We start from the raw sequence: 16171 nt of genomic DNA, 5'->3' as shown, positions 1-16171 counted from the left end.
TGTTACATGGTTTACGAATATTTTTCCCATTCTGTACGTTGTCTTTTCATTTTGTTCATTGCTTCTTTTGCTGTGCAGAAGCTTTTTAGTTTGTTACAGTCCTACTTGTTTACTTTTGATTCTGTTGCTGTGCTTAGGTGTCGTATCCAAAAATAATCATTGCTAAGACTGATGCCGTCTTGCCTATGTTTTCTTCTAGGGGTTTTATGCTTTCCAGTATTACATTTAAGTCTTTAATTCATTTTGAGTTGATTTTTGTTAGTGGTGTAAGATAGGTGATCATTTCATTCTTTTACATACGAATATCCAATTTTCCCAGCTCTGTTTATTGAAGAGACTGTCTTTTCTCTGTGGAGTTTTCTTGGCTCCCTTGTCAAATATTAGTTGACTGTATATGTATGGGTTTATTCTATTCCATTGATGTGTGTGTCTGTTTTTATGCCAGTACTGTATTTTGATTACTATAGCTTTATAATATAGCTTGAAACCAGGAAGTGTGATGTCCCCCACTCTGTTCTTCTTTCTCAAGATTGCTTTGGCTATTTGGGTTTTGTGGTTCCATATAAATTTTAGGATTGTTTTTTATACTTCTGTTTAAAAAAATGCTATTGGAGTCTTGATAGGAATTACATTGAATCTATAGATGGCTTTGAGTACTATGAACATTTTACCAATATTAATTCTTCTCTTCAATGAAAACAGAATAACTTTCTATTTATTTGTGTCTTTAATTTCTTTCATCAGTATCTTGTAGTTTTCAGTGTAGAGATCTTTTACCTCCTTGGTTAAATTTATTCCTAAGTATTGATATTTTATTGATTTATGCTACTGTAAATGTGATCATTTTCTTTCTTTCTCAGATAATTCATTGTTACTGTGTATAAATACTACTAGTTTTTGTATGTTTATTTTGTATTCTGCAACTTCACTGAATTTGTTGATTAGATCTAACGGGGTTTTTTGGTGCTGACTTTAGGATTTTCCATATATCAAATCATGTCATCTGCAAATAGAGACAATTTTACTTCCTACTTTGCAATTCTGATGCTTTTTCTTCTTTTCTTCCTTCCTTCCTTCCTCTTTTTCTTCCTTTCTCCCTCCCTCTCTCTCTCTACCTCTCTTCCTTCCCTTCCCCCCCCACTTTTTCTTTCTCTTGCTTAATTGCTCCGGCCAGGTCTTTTACTACTATACTGAATAGGAGTGGTGGAAGCACACACCTTTGTCTTGTTCCTGATCTTAGAAGAAAACTTCTCAGACTTTCACCATTGAGTATGCTGTTAGCTGTGGGTGTGTCATATATTCCTTCTATACCTAATTTGTCAAGAGTTTTTGTCATGAATGGATATTGATTTTTTTTCAAAGCTTTTTCTTTATTAAGATGATCATATATTATTTTTCTTTGATTTTATTGAGGTGATGTATCACATTTATTGATTTGTGTATGTTGAACTGTCCTTGCATCTCAGGGATAAACCCCACTTGATCATGGTAAATGATCCTTTAAATGTGCAGCTGCATTCAGTTTGCTAGTATTTTATTGAGGATTTTGGCATATGTATTCATCAGTGATACTAGCTTGTAATTTTCTTTACTTGAGAGTCCTTTTCTGGCTTTGGTAACATGGTAATGCTTGCCCCCTAAAATTAGTTTAGGAGTATGTCCTCCTGTCTGATTTTTCGGAAGAGTTTGAGAAGAATTGGCATTAATTCTTCTTTAAATGTTTGGTGAAATTCAGCAATGAAGTCATCTAGTCCTGGGCTTTTCTTCACTGAGGGATGTTTGATTACTGATTCAATCTCCTCAATAGTAATTGGCCTGTTTGTATTTTCTGTGTCTTCCTGATTCAGTCTTGTGTTTTATATTTTGAAAAAGTGTCCATTTCTTCTAGGTTGTCCAGTTTGTTGGCATTTAGTTGTTCATAGTAGCGTCTTATGATCCTTTGTATTTCTATGATATCAGTTGTAATGTCTCCTTTTTCTTTATAATTTTGTTGATTTGGGTCCATTTTTTCTTGGTTAGTATAGCTAAAGGTTTGTTAATTTCATTCATCTTTTCAGAGAACCAACTCTTAGTTACGTTAATCTTTTACATTGTTTTCCTGTTCTTGGTTTCACTTATTTCTGCCCAAATTTATCATTTTCTTCCTTCTGCTAACTTTGGCTCAGTTGTTGTTTTTTTCCCCTAGTTCCTTGAGACATAGAGTTAGGTTATTTGAGATCTTTTTTTTTTAATGTAAGTGTTTATTGCTATGAGCTTCCATCTTAGAACTGCTTTTTCTGCATCCCATAAGTTTTGGTATGTGTGTTTTCAATTTCATTTGTCTCAAGATACTTTTCAGTTTCCTCTTTAATTTCTTCTTTGATTCATTGGTTGTTCAGGAGAGTGTTATTTAATTTCCATGTATTTGTGAGTTTTCTAGTTTTCCTCCTGTTAATGACCTCTAGTTTCATACCATGGTAGTTAGAGAAGTTACGTTGTATGATTTCAGTCTTCTTGAGTTTACTAAGACTTGTTTTGTGGCCTAGCATTATGGTCTGTCACATAGAATGTCTCATGTGTGCTTGTGAAGAATGCGTGTTCTGCCGTTGTTGAATAGAATGTTTTGTATGTCTGCCAGATCCATTTTGTATATAGTGCTATTCACATCTATTTCCTGGTTGATTTTCTGTCTGGATAATCTATTCATTGATGAGAGTTGGGTATCAAAGTCCCCAACTGTTACTGTATTGGTGTTTAGTTCTCCTTTCAACTCTGTTAGTTTTTGCTTTTTATAATTAGGCACTCTGATGTTGGGTACATAAATATTTACAATTGTTAAATCTTCTTGAGGGATTGTCCCCTTTATCATTATGTAATGATCTTCTTTGTTTCTTTTTACCAGTTTCAGTTTAAAGTCTATTTTGTCTGATGTAAGTGTAGCAACGCCTGCTTTAGGGGCGGGGGTTACCATTTGCTTGAAATATCTTTCTTCATCCCTTCACTCTCAGTCTATGTGTGTCTTTAAGTCTAAAGTGACTCTTTTATAGGCAGCATATCATTGGATCTTGTTTTTATCCATTCAAACATTCTAAGTCTTGGGAGAATTTAATCTATTTACATTTAAAGTAATTATTAGTAGGTAAGGACTTACTATTGCCATTTTGTTAATTTTTTTCTGACTGTTTTATAGATTCATTTTTCTTTTTTCTTATCCCGCTGTCTTTTTTTGTATTTCGTGTTTTTTAGTATCAGTATGCTTTGACTACTTTATCATGTTCTCTTGTGTAATTACTACAGGTTTTCCCTGTGGTTACCATGGAGCTTACATAAATATTTCAAAATTATAACACCCTATTTTAAACGATAAGAACCTAACTTTGATAGCATTCCTAAACTTTACATTTTTACTTCTCCTCACACTCACATTTTAGGTTATTGATGTTATAGTTTACATATTTTAATATTGTATATCCAATAACAGATTATTGTAGTTATGGTTAATTTGCTACATTTGTTTCTTAACTTTTAGAATTGTAAGTGAATTATCACCACCACTACCATATTACATATTTCTTCTGAGTGGTCAAGTCTGCTTTTGAAGCTCTCTATTCAGTTCTTCAGGTCAGTCATTTTATTTTTCAGCTCTAGGCATTTGTTTAACTTCTTTTGTTCATGTATTATTTTCTCAAATTTGTTTAGTTGTCTGTGTGTTCTTATAGTTCACTAAACTTCTTTAAGAGAATTATTCTGAATTTTTCGTGTGACAGTTCCTAGATCTCCATTTCTTTAGCATCACTTATTGGAGCTTTATTAGTTTCCTTTGGTGCTGTCATGTTTACCTGATTTTTTGTGATTCTTGATTTCTTTCATTGGTATCAGCACATCTGAGTAAGTGGTCTCTTCTTTCAGACTTTACAGCTTCACTTTGGCAGATAGTTCTTCACCAGTCAGCTCAGTTTGAGCTTCTAAATGTGTCTACTTGTAACATCCTTGGGCAGATGGAGCTTGCTATCAGGGTCTGTTTTCGGGTGAGGCCGCTGCCCAAGGTATGAGGTTGGGGCGGGTGTGTTTTTGGCTGAGAAGAGTTGGTTCCACGACTGTGACTGCTTTCTTGGTTCCCTGCCCAAGCAAGTCTGAAGGATGGGTTCTGCAGTTGCGTGGGTCCTCTAGTCAGGCTTACTAGATGGTTGGGACAGAGTCCTATACTCAGTAGTAGGTGGGTCTATGAATTAGCTTCCCTGCCCTGGTGGGAGAGCGGAAGGGGCCCCAGGGCCTGCATGGCTCATTGTTTAGGGACCTAAATCAAGCAAGACTATGCCCTGAGTTCCCTAGCTAGACGAGAACACCAGTTTTGCTCTGCAAAGGGAGAAAGCCCTGGGCTGGACACTCTGTTCAGGTGCCACTGTAAGCAGGGATGTTGGATGCGCTGTGCAGCTTCCCATGTGCTCTAGTTAAGCCTGATCAGATGAGCTGAAAGCTATCTTCAGCAAGGGGTGGAGTCATGAATTAGTTTCCCTTCCCAGGTAGAGTGGGAAAATTGGCTCCAAGATTGGAAAGGCTTTCTGTTTGTGGTCTTGATTCAAGCTCACTCATGCACCAAGTTTTCTGCCTGAAACAGGCCACTGACTTGGCTTTGCAAGCAATCAGCTCTGCCTGACAGACTCTCTGCTCACGTGTTGCTGGGCTGTGAAAATTTCCAGTTGCTACAACCAGGCTTTGTAGTCAGGCAGGGTTGGGAACTATACTTAGCAGTGCCCTGGGCTACGACTCAGACCCTCACTTCCCCTCCCCCAGCCTGGGTGGGGGCAGACCAGGCTCCAGAGCCAGCAAGGTCCTTATCTGAGTACCTGAATCAGGCAGACCTGCATCCCACCAAGTTCCCTGGTCTGACTGCACCACCATCTTGGTTCTGCAGATGAGCAAAGCTGCTGGTTGGGTCAGTCAGTCTGTCAAGATCCGAGTGCTGGTTTGTTGCAAACCCCTCCTTCCTTCTCCATCACAGTCACATTCTAAGTGGTCAAGCCCGGAAGATCCACCATTTAATTTCCAGGGGGCGAGACTGGAGTTGGGGCTCCCAAGAAATAACCCACAGTGCGGGTGGATGTCCACCCTGGGCTCTCTTTTCCCACTGGAGGAACTGTAGGCTCAGGGGTGCTGGGTGGCCTAGGGGAGGGGCAATGCGGTCAGCATGTAGCGGCTCCTCTTCCCCTTCGAATGCAGTCTGTCCTGGTCTCTGTGTTGCAAGGGTGTGCTTCAGTCTCACCCCTGTGTTCTAGGGTTTTCTCAGTGGTGTCTTGTCCATGAATAGTTGTCAGTTGTTTTTCTCATGAGAGGGAGCAAAATCAGGAAGGACATATGTTGCCATCTTGGTGACATCATTCCTGCATTTTTAAGTTGCTTTTTGATTAGCAATTAACCATAGTGTCTCTACGTGGAGCTGGTTTAACAGGTCAAATGCTTTCCAGCTGTCCTTGACAATAACTAAACAGAAAGGACATTTTTGCCAAAGGTTCAAGGAAAAGAGAGGTAACATTTAATTAGAAAATATGGTACTTTTATATGGCTTATTAGATGAACTCTTGCCAAATTTGCGGCAAGTCATGTTGAGAGAGAGCTGTGGCCTGGAACTGCCAGCCAAATGTGTGACGTCTTCTACTGCTTAGTAAACAGAATAACCATTGATTTTGATTATCGACACACTAATGCCAAGAAAAATCACAGGCCTAAAAAATAAAGTTGGATTCTTAAGAAATTAGGTAGAGGAATGATGCTGCTTTTTTCCTATGGAAAATAATGGTTCCAATGTGAACAATGATGTATTTAAGTAAAGGTAAATGCAGTCTACTCATTTAGTGATACGGAGGGTAGAAACAGACTTACCAGAATGAAGATAGGACTTGTGTATGAGCATGATTTGATTTCCTAAAGACGGATTCTTTCAAACATTAGATTGTTTGATATAAAAAATGAATATAAATTTACTTGAATATTAATGCCTTTAATGGATACATAATCATTTAATTAAATGATAATTAAGTGACTATAAAACCTATTCTTTTTCTTCCTATAATTGTTAGAGCAACTTAAATCAGCTTTAATCATTTAGACTATTCCAAACTTTAAAAAACCCCAAACTAAACATATTTCTAAAATATGTCTTGATAATTTCAACTATTTACCAATGAAATTATTCACATATCCCAGTATAGTTTTATTTGGTACATGTTGTACTGAGTAGAAAACATTATATTTCTCATGGAATGATTTATGTATGTATACTCTCATTAGAAGTATGGCTAAAATATGCATAGATGTAAAATAATCTTTCTCAGATTGATACTATTCAATTAATGAACTCAAATCCTGAGGGAAGTTTGAGGATCTAGAAAGCTTCAATTATACAGAGAAACAGATGAGATTTTATTGAAACTTAGAAGAGATGTGATTTTATTGCTGTCTTGATGAGAAATACAAAGCATGCATCTAAGACCTTGGAATATTTGGTGTCCTATCTTGATTTAAGCCCTGCAGAATATCAGATTCCTGTCCTCCTCCACACCTCCAGGGAGCTACTCTTTCTGAAAAAAGTTCAGAAGCTTTTTTAATGCATGACTGTACTCGGCCCAGTCCTGTGGGAGGTGTGGAGGAAGAAAGGAATTTGGCCGGGGGAGTTGAAAAATATTAAAAAACAAAACACAACACAGTAACAACATTAAAAAGAACACTAATATTGTGATTTGGCTTAAGAATGCTAAAGAGATGGGTTTGTAAACCAGGATTTAGTAGTTTTCCAGTGCCCTGATGCATCTACTCCTATTCCACTTATTGGAACTAAAAATAAAGATACAGCTATTTGAAAAACTCAGTTTTAGTTTTAGAGTATGGATTTAAAATGTGTATTGCTCTCTTTTATTACAGCTGACATATTTGAAGTGAGAATGAGATAGCCAGCCCCCTTCCCCTGAAGGTAAAAGCCATATTACACCAAACCAAACCATAGCATTTTATAACTGGAGTAGTCTTCAAGTCTTAGCTTTTTATCCATGGTATCTGCTTCTCTTAAACTTGGGAACTGTTCCATGGAATGCAAATAGAGTTGTTGTGGAAGAAAAAAATCAGTGTTTCACTTCCAAGTAGAAAGATAATGCAAGATGCTTGAGTATTTTATATATTCCATGAGGCACGTTAACCAAGTAAGGAGGAACAGGTGGAATTTTAAAGATATATTTAATTTAACTCGGTATATCCAAAATATTAATTTAACGTGTACATTCTTTGTTCGCATAAATCTTGGAATTCCTGTGTGCCTTTGCCCTCATGCCACACCTCAGTTTGGACCAGCTACATTTCAAGTGCCCTGGAGTCACGTATGGATGGTGACTGCTGTGTTAGCACAGCTCTAGGTTTGTAAAACAGCGGGTTAATACACACAGGGGCTTCTTTACTGAAGGACTTTTCATGGCCATTGACACGCTAATGTACACCAGGCACACTTCACATCTGCTTAGGCAACACTATTTGGGACACACTGCACAACACCCTGCGGCACTCTTAGGGAAAAAAACCTCTTGATGCGACTGGATTCTGAAGCCATGGCTAACAAATGACTTTCAGCCCTGGATTTTACTCCCACTCTGCCACTTGCCAGGGATTCAGCATTACACCAGATACTTAACCTTTCTTAATGTGTCTCCTTATCTGAAAAATGGAACTTTGACCAATGACATTGCAGGACTTCTCTGATGACTAAATGGGAGCATTCGTAAAGCACTGTGGGAAGTCCTGGGACACAGCAGATACCAAGGAAATGTATTACATATGCATTTTCTATGTATAGTTATGATATTAGAAGGGACAGAAAGATTATTAGAAACTTATGTATAAGCTTAAGTTATTAAGCTTAAGTTATTAGAAACTTATGTATAAGCTTATCGTGTTGAAGGAATCCTCATTATATTAGTAAAACTTTTCAAGGGACTCAATTTAGAACTATGTTGGGGTTTTTTCCTATATAAATAAATATATATATATATGTATTTAAGCTGAAGTACAATTGATTTACAATGTTGTATCAGTTTCAGGTGTACAGCAGAGTTATTCAGTTACACACACACACACACACACACACACACACACACACACACTTATATATGTATATCCATCCATCCAACTATCTATATTCTTTTTCAGATTCTTTTCCATTACAGGTTATTACAAGATATTGAATATAGTTCCTTCTCTACTATACATAAAATAGACAAAGAACTTTGTTGTTTCAAATCTGCACTTAGAAGCCTTAGGTGTAAGAGATCAGAGGTGGGGTCTCAGAGAGAAGAAAGGGCGCTTTATATTGGTTCCATGCTTTCCCCTCTACCTTTGTCCAGAAGAACTCTTTAATCATTAGATGTTAGATGAGTTTCCTTTTGACAAAAAATATACACAGTTAAAACTAATTGGTAATCTAAAATAATAGGGAATTTAAGAATGGAGTAAAATATATTCCCAAGCCTGCAAAAAAGTTCCATTAATTAGAGGTTAACTGCCTTGGGAAGTAGATTGCTATGAGAAATGGTCACTTATATTAACAGGTTACTTATGTTTGTGAAAAGGGGAAACGCGTTATATTCTAGTGGAATGCTGCACGGTGAGCACCACAAATTAGATAAAAGAATTTGCTGCTGGGATGGTCCACATTCCACAAGCTACAGAATCAACAATTCAGTACTATCGGGTTGGCTAAAAAGTGCCTTCGGTTTTTAAGTAAAAATAAAAGACAGTTTTCATTTTCATCAAGAACTTTATTGAACAACGTATTCACCCTTTTGTTCCACTACCTTCTGCCATTTTACAGGCAACTTCATAATTCCATCTTCCCAAAACTTTTTATCTTTTTGAGCAAAGAACTGTTCCAGTTGCCTTTTACAGTCTTTTACAGTCTTGCAGGGAATGGAAATTTTTTCCATTAAGAGAATTTTGTAAAGACCGAAATAAATGGAAATCCAAAGGTGCAATGTCTGGTGAATATGGCGGATGAATCAGAACTTAGGGAGGAGCTCATAATAGAGGACTCCCTTCTAATCCCACCATATACACATTACCTTCTTTGGATGGAGACCGGCCTTGGGTGCTGTTGGTGGTGGTTCATTTCACTTGCCCCATGATCTCTTCTGTTCCGCATTATTGTACAGTATCCCCTTTTCATTTCCTGTCACAATTTGTTTTAAAAATGGAATGTTTTCATTACATTTAAGTAGAGAATCGCATATGGAAATATGATCAAGAAGGTGTTTTTGCTTAGCTTATGTGGAACCCAAATATCAAAGCGATGAACATAACCAAGCTGGTGCAAATGATTTTCAACACTTGATTTGGGTATTTTGAGTATGTCGGCTATCTCCCGTGCGGTATCACGCTGATTGTTCTCAATTAATGTCTCAGTTTGATCACTATCAACTTCAACTGGTCTACCCGACCGTGGAGCATCTCCCAGCAAGAAATCTCCAGCATGTAACTTCACAAACCACTTTTGACATGTTCGATCAGTTACAGCACCTTCTCCATACACTGCACAAATCTTTTTTTGCATTTTGGTTGCATTCTTTTACGTTTCTTGAAATAATAAAGCATAATATGCCGAAAGTGTTGCTTTTTTTCTTCCATCTTCAGTATTAAAATGGCTACACAAAAATTCACCAATTTTAATGTGTTTTTTTACATGCACGCTGATATGACAGCTGTCGCATACAGTCTAACAAAACTGTTTCGAATGAAGCTAAAGACAATTAAGTGCTACTAGAGCCATCTTACTGAAAAAAACAAATGAAACTTTTTGGCCAACCCAATATTTTTTTTCCTTGAATGAGTACATTTTTATTCACAGACAAATAGAATTTTAAAGGTGGAAGGACATCAGGCGTTTATTCCTTATTCTACTTATTTTTATTTAGATATAATTGACATTGTTTTCCACAGTGGCTGCACTTATTTACATTTCTACCAACAGTGCACAAGGATTCCCTGTTCTCCACGTCCTTACCGATGCTTGTTATTTCTTGTCTTTTTTATAATACCCATTCAACAGGTATGAGGTGATAGCTCATTCTGGTTTTTGACTTGAATTTCCCTGATGATTAATGACTTTGAGCACCTTTTCATGGATGTGTTGTCCATCTATATGTTTTCTTTTGAAAAATGTCTACTCAGATCCTCTGCCCATTTTTAAATCAGATTGTGTGTATTTTTTGCTGAATTGTAATGAGTTCTTTATATATTTGGTCTTTATATATTTGGATATTATCACCTTATCAGATACATGGCTTACAAAATTCTCTCCCATTCTGTAGGTTGCCTTTCCAGTTTGTTTATGGTTTCCTTTGCCATGCAGAATCTTTTTTAGTTTGATGTAGTCCCACTTGTCTATTTTTGTTTTGTTGCCTTTGCTTTTGGTGTCAATTCTAAAATATCACCACCAAGACAGCTGTCACATAGCTTACTGCATATGTTTTTTTCTAAGAGTTTTATGGTTTTAGTCTTACGTTCAAGTCTTTAATCTATTTGTAGTTAATTCTTTTGTATGGTGTAAGATGGTCTAGTTTCATTCTTTTGCACGTGGCTGTTCAGTTTTCCCAACACCATTAATTGAAGAGTCTGTCCTTTTGTCGCTATATATTCTGGGATCCTCTGTCATAAATTGATATGTAGATTTATTTCTGGACTCTCTATTGTTCCTCAGATCTATGTGTCTGTTTTTAATGCCAATATCATACTTTTTGATTACTATAGCTTTGTACTATAGTTTGAAATCAGGGAGTGTGCCTCCAGGTTTGTTCTTGCTCAAGATAGCTTTAGCTGTCTGAGGTCTTTTGTGGTTCCATACAAAATTTAGGATTGTTTGTTCTATTTCTGTGAAAGACGCCATTGGAATTTTGATAGGGATTGTATTGAATCTTTAGATTGCTTTGTGTTGTATGGATACTTTAACAATATTAAGTCTTCCAATACATGAGCATGGAATATCTTTCCATTTATTTGTGTCTTCTTCAATTTGTTTTATCAGTGTCTTATAGTTTTTAGTGTACACATTTTTGGTTAAATTTATTCCTAGGTATTTTATTCTTTTTTGTTAATTTCTCTTTCTCATTGTTTGTTATTAGTGATAGAAAGGCAACAGATTTTTGTTGACATTTATATTGACTCTATATCCTGCAACTTTACTAAATTTGCTTATTCTAATAGGCAGCAGCTTTTAAAATATGAAAATATATATAGTCCTGTGGGACCACAAGCATAAATCCTACTGGCCATCAGAGCTAGGTGACCTGAAGCCATCTTCTGGAAAGCAGTTGCAAAAATTGGGGCATGAGATGAGTGTGCAAGCCCCTTTCCAGGAGATACTGGCAACCTGGAGTGAGGCAGAGGGAAGCACACAGATGGTGTCTGCTTGGCCTCCCTCCCCTACACTTCAGTAGACCTGTAGATATATGCGAAGTCAGAAGCCTGCCCCATAGGTTGCAGCTCCAGGACAAGCAAATAGGCCTCTTTCCCATAAAGACTGGGGGTGTGTTTCAATCTGCTGTCTGCGCTGTTCCCTGGTGGTGGTAACCAGCTAAGAACTCTCTCTCCATTTGTTACAGTCCCATGAAACCCATGAATGAAAGCCCCATTTGCTACCAGAGACAGGCAGTCAAGGGGCATCCCCTGGTTGACAGACAGACAAACTGGGCCACCAGACGTGTGTACAAGCTCCCCTCTGGCAGGTACTGTCTCTCAGGAGCTCAGCAGAGGGATAGTGAAAAGAGAGTGCCAGCCTTCTGAAGTCTCTGGAGAGGATTCGAGTTGGCCCTTAGATGTGTGTTTAATAAGCAGCCTGCCCCTCAGGCTGCAGCTATGAAGATGAGCTAATGTAGCACTTTCACAGAAAGACAGGGCACAGCAGTCTCTGGTCTCTGGCTGGGCCCTGGGGATGGTAGCCCGTTAAGAACTCTTTCTCTGTTTGTGACAGTCTCTTGGGAATGGTGAGTGTAAGCCCCACTGGCCACCAGAGCCAGGCATTCTAGAGGTGTCCCCTGGGCAGCAGCTGCAAAAATTGGGGTACCAGATGAGGGTGAAATTTCTTTTCCAGGAGATAACATGTGACCTGGAACAAGGCAGACGGAGCCCACTGTCCTCTGTCCCTGGAGAGTATTTCAATAGGTCCCTAGATGTGTGTTACAATAGATGCCTGTCTCTCAGGTCCATGCTTTAAGATAAGCATAAAAGCTTCTTTCACAGAAAGTTTGGGTGCTTTTCAGTCGGCTGCCCCTGTGGATGGGCCGTGGCATTGGTGCGTCTGTGCTCCATCCCTCTGAGAAGTGTTTCTGTTTGCTATAATCTTGTGGGTCTCATGGACGTGAGTCCACTAGCTTCAAAGCTAGATGTTTTGGGTGCTCATCTCTGAGGTGCAGGCCTTAAAAGTTGGGGTGCCCAATGTGGGGTTCAAACCCTTTGCTCGTCAGGGAGAAGCCTGGGGTTTTGAGTTCTGTTCTGATTGTGTGTTGCCATCCCGTGGCTGGGTTTTATGACAAGATTGTGTCTCAGTTTCCCTTACCTGGTTCGATGTGGGGTTTTTTCTCATTTGCCCAGTGTGTAGGAGTTGCTCAGCTAGTTTTTCGGTTTTTTTCCAGAAGAAATTTTTCCACATGGAGCTGTAAATTCAGTGTGTCCATGTGAGGCGGCAAGTTCAGGATCTTCCTATATTACCCTCTTGAACCAGAACCCAGGATTATTTCATTCAATGAAAATTAAAGACAGAATTGTTTAGAAGTAGCTTTGACTTCACTCAGTTTTGATTTTCAAAAGTAAGGAAAAGGATCAAAGTTGAAATTACTGTGATATTTTCACAGAAAATAAAATTCAAGAGGGCATGACAGAAAATTCCAGGTAATATCCAGTCTTCATAGTGGCTTATTTGTAAGACTAGCTTTACAATGAAATTGTACAAATATGTCAATTTAGTAAAAATTAACTACAAAATCGTACACCTGTGTTGGAAAAGGAATTTCTTTGGTTTGGATTCTTAGGTTCTCAAGAGTTCTACTCCATGTACTTACTTTCAGGTGAGGCACTATGCAATTCAGAAGGATGTGATACCTTCTTTTGCTAAAAGTGGCACTACCGCCTGCTGAAATAATAGTTAAAATCTGCTTTGACTGATCGTCTATGCATCGTTTGCTAAATACTAGCATCTCATTTTTAATCAGTTACAGTGCATTCTTAATTTGAACACTATCCCTTGGCAATGTTTCCATTCAGTTTGTTGGTATGGAGACCCAGGAAGATGGCCAGTGAATCAAAGAAGTTGAAAATATTTGACCTTATATATGGTGCTCGATATTTATAACACGGTAGGCCTGTCCCAGTTCAGGCCTCCTCAGCCCTGGCCTGCTAGGTTGCAGCAGATTCCTGCCTGTGCATATTTGGGTGTTTCCGGACTTGATGAAATGTGTTTCATAACTTTTAAAGTAACTAAAAAATCCAAGTAAATAATAGAACACATCACAACAGACACCAAAGCAAGCAGTTACTGGTTAAGGGAAAAATGCCTAGGAAACAGGCCAATGGAGTTGTAAAACATAAAAGTTTTGATATAAATGCCATTTTAATTATTAAGATGGGGGTTTTCAGAAGCAAGAGAAAATTTCCCAAATGAACTTTAAAATAACATAAATCTCGCATATTTTCGGTTACGTTAAATAACATCATAATAAATAACGCAAATAATAAAAAAAAATAAAGATAACAGAAGTGTCCTGAAGTTAAGGAGGTGCATTTTTTTTCTTCTCACATTTTTCCGATATCATTACCAATGTGAGACACTCTGAAGTTTTAACTATAAAGATGAATTATGATAGTTAGCTTGTTTGGAGACATTTCATTCAAAGCTCGTATCAACAGCTGCTGGTTAAGCACTGATTATGACTTTAAAGGCACCCCCAAGTTAAGTAGTTTTTATAGTCAAATAGCAATAATACTTACTGAAGGTTTACCACATGCCAGGCTCACTTCCAAGTACTGAACATGCATGTGAACTTAATTTTAATGGTCTGATTATTTAATCCCTATTTTTTCAGATGATAAAAAGGAAGCCAAGAAAAATTAAATAACTTGCCCAGGTTTACCCAATTAATAAGAGATAGAGCCAGGGTTTGAACTCAGACTGAATGCCAGGGCCTAGGCCACCCCCCCTTTCAACTTCTCTCTAAAATAACACATTAAGCAATGACAATGCTAACATCTGTAATAGAGATTACATTATTAAACTCCTTTACACAAGGCACCATGGGTGGTTCTGTAGACAATAAGTGATGTAAAAATGCCCATCACTGTTTGTCCCCTTAAGTGCCTTCAAATCTAATGGGTACTGATAACATAAATAGCTTTGATACAAGATATAATAAGTATCATATATATTGCTTGAAGTTTTTATGTATTTTTATTGATCATATAACAGTATATTAGTTCATGTGTACAACATAATGATTTGCTATTTGTATATGTGGCAGAATGGTCACAATAAGTCTAGTTAACATCCATTACCATATAGTTACATATTATTTTTCTTGTGATGGATGAGAACTTTTAAAATTTACTCTTAGCAACTCCCAAATATGCTACCCAGTGTTATTAACTATAGTCACCATGCTGAGTATAGTTAGTTAACTATGGTTAACTGACTATAGTTATTAACTATAGTCACCCATGACTAATTTCATAGCTGGAATTTTGTAGTTTTGACTTTCTTCACCCATTCTGCCCACCCACACACCGCCTCTGGCAACCACCAATCTGTTCTCTGCATCTATGAGCTGAATTTTTTTTTTTGATTCATATACAGGTGGTATCACACGATATTTTTCTTTCTCTGATTTATTTCACCTAGCATAATGTCCTCTTCAAGGTCCATCCGTGTTGCCGAAAATGGCAAGATCTCATTTTGTTTTATGGCTGATAGTCCTCTGTATATGTGTGTATCATGTTTTCTTTATCCATTCATCCATGGATAGACACTTAGGTTGTCTGTCTTGGTTATTGTGAATAACGTGGCCATGAACGTGAGGGTTCATGTCTTCTTAAGTCAGTGTTTTCACTTTCTTTGGATAAATACCCAGAAGTACAATTTCTGAATCATATGGTAGTTCTATTTTTAATATTTTAGGGAACCTTCATCCTGTTTTCCATAGTGACTGCCCCAATTTACATTCTCACCAATAGGGCACAAGGGTTCCTGTTTCTCCACATCCTTCCCAACACTTGTTACTGGTCTTTTGAGAATAGCCATTCTAACAGGTGTGAGGTGATAGCTCACCGTGGTTTTAGTTTGCAGTTCCCTGATACTTAGTGATGTTGGGCAATTTATCATGAACCTCTTGGCCGTCTTTATGTCTTTTATGGAAAACATAACTTCATATTCCCAGGCCATTTTGTAATCAGGTTGTTTTTTTGCTATTGAGTTGTATATTTTGGATATTAACTAACCCCACATAAGATATATGATTTGCAGTTTTTTTCTCCCATTCCCCAGGCTGCTTTTTCAGTTTGTTGATGGATTCCTTTGCTGTGCAGAAGCAGCTTCTCAGTTTGATGAGGTCCCACTTATTTTTGCTTTTATGGCCTTTGGTTTTGGTGTCAAATCTAAAAAATTATCACCAAGACCAATGTCAAGGAGCTTACTGCCTATGTTTTCTTCTAGGAGTTTTATGGTTTCAGGTCTTCCATTCAAGCCCCTAATCCATTTTGGGTTTTATTTTTGTGTGTGGTGTAAGATAATGATCCAGTTTCATTCTTTTGCACGTGCTGTCCAGTTCTCCCAACACCATTTATTGAAGCAACTGTCCTTTCCCCATTGTGTATTCTTGGCTCCTTTGCCATAAATGAATTGACCACATATGCCTGGGTTTATCTTTGGGCTCTCTATTCTGTTTCTCAGATCTATGTGTATGTTTTTATGCCAAAAGAACACTGCTTTACTCTAGTTTTCTAATATAGTTTCAAATTATGGAGAATGATGTGTACAGCTTTGTTCTATCTTAAGTATTTTTATTCTAAAAATATTATGATTCAGATAAACTCAGAAGGCGAGAGTGGGAATGGTTAAAAGACTATTTAGCCATTTTCTGGAAATAAGGTAGCATTATTTGGAGTTCTCTGATAGGCA

This window comes from Stenella coeruleoalba (assembly GCF_951394435.1).
Source record: "Stenella coeruleoalba genome assembly, chromosome: 9".
Lineage (NCBI taxonomy): Eukaryota > Metazoa > Chordata > Mammalia > Artiodactyla > Delphinidae > Stenella > Stenella coeruleoalba.
This window is presented reverse-complemented; position numbering follows the sequence as displayed.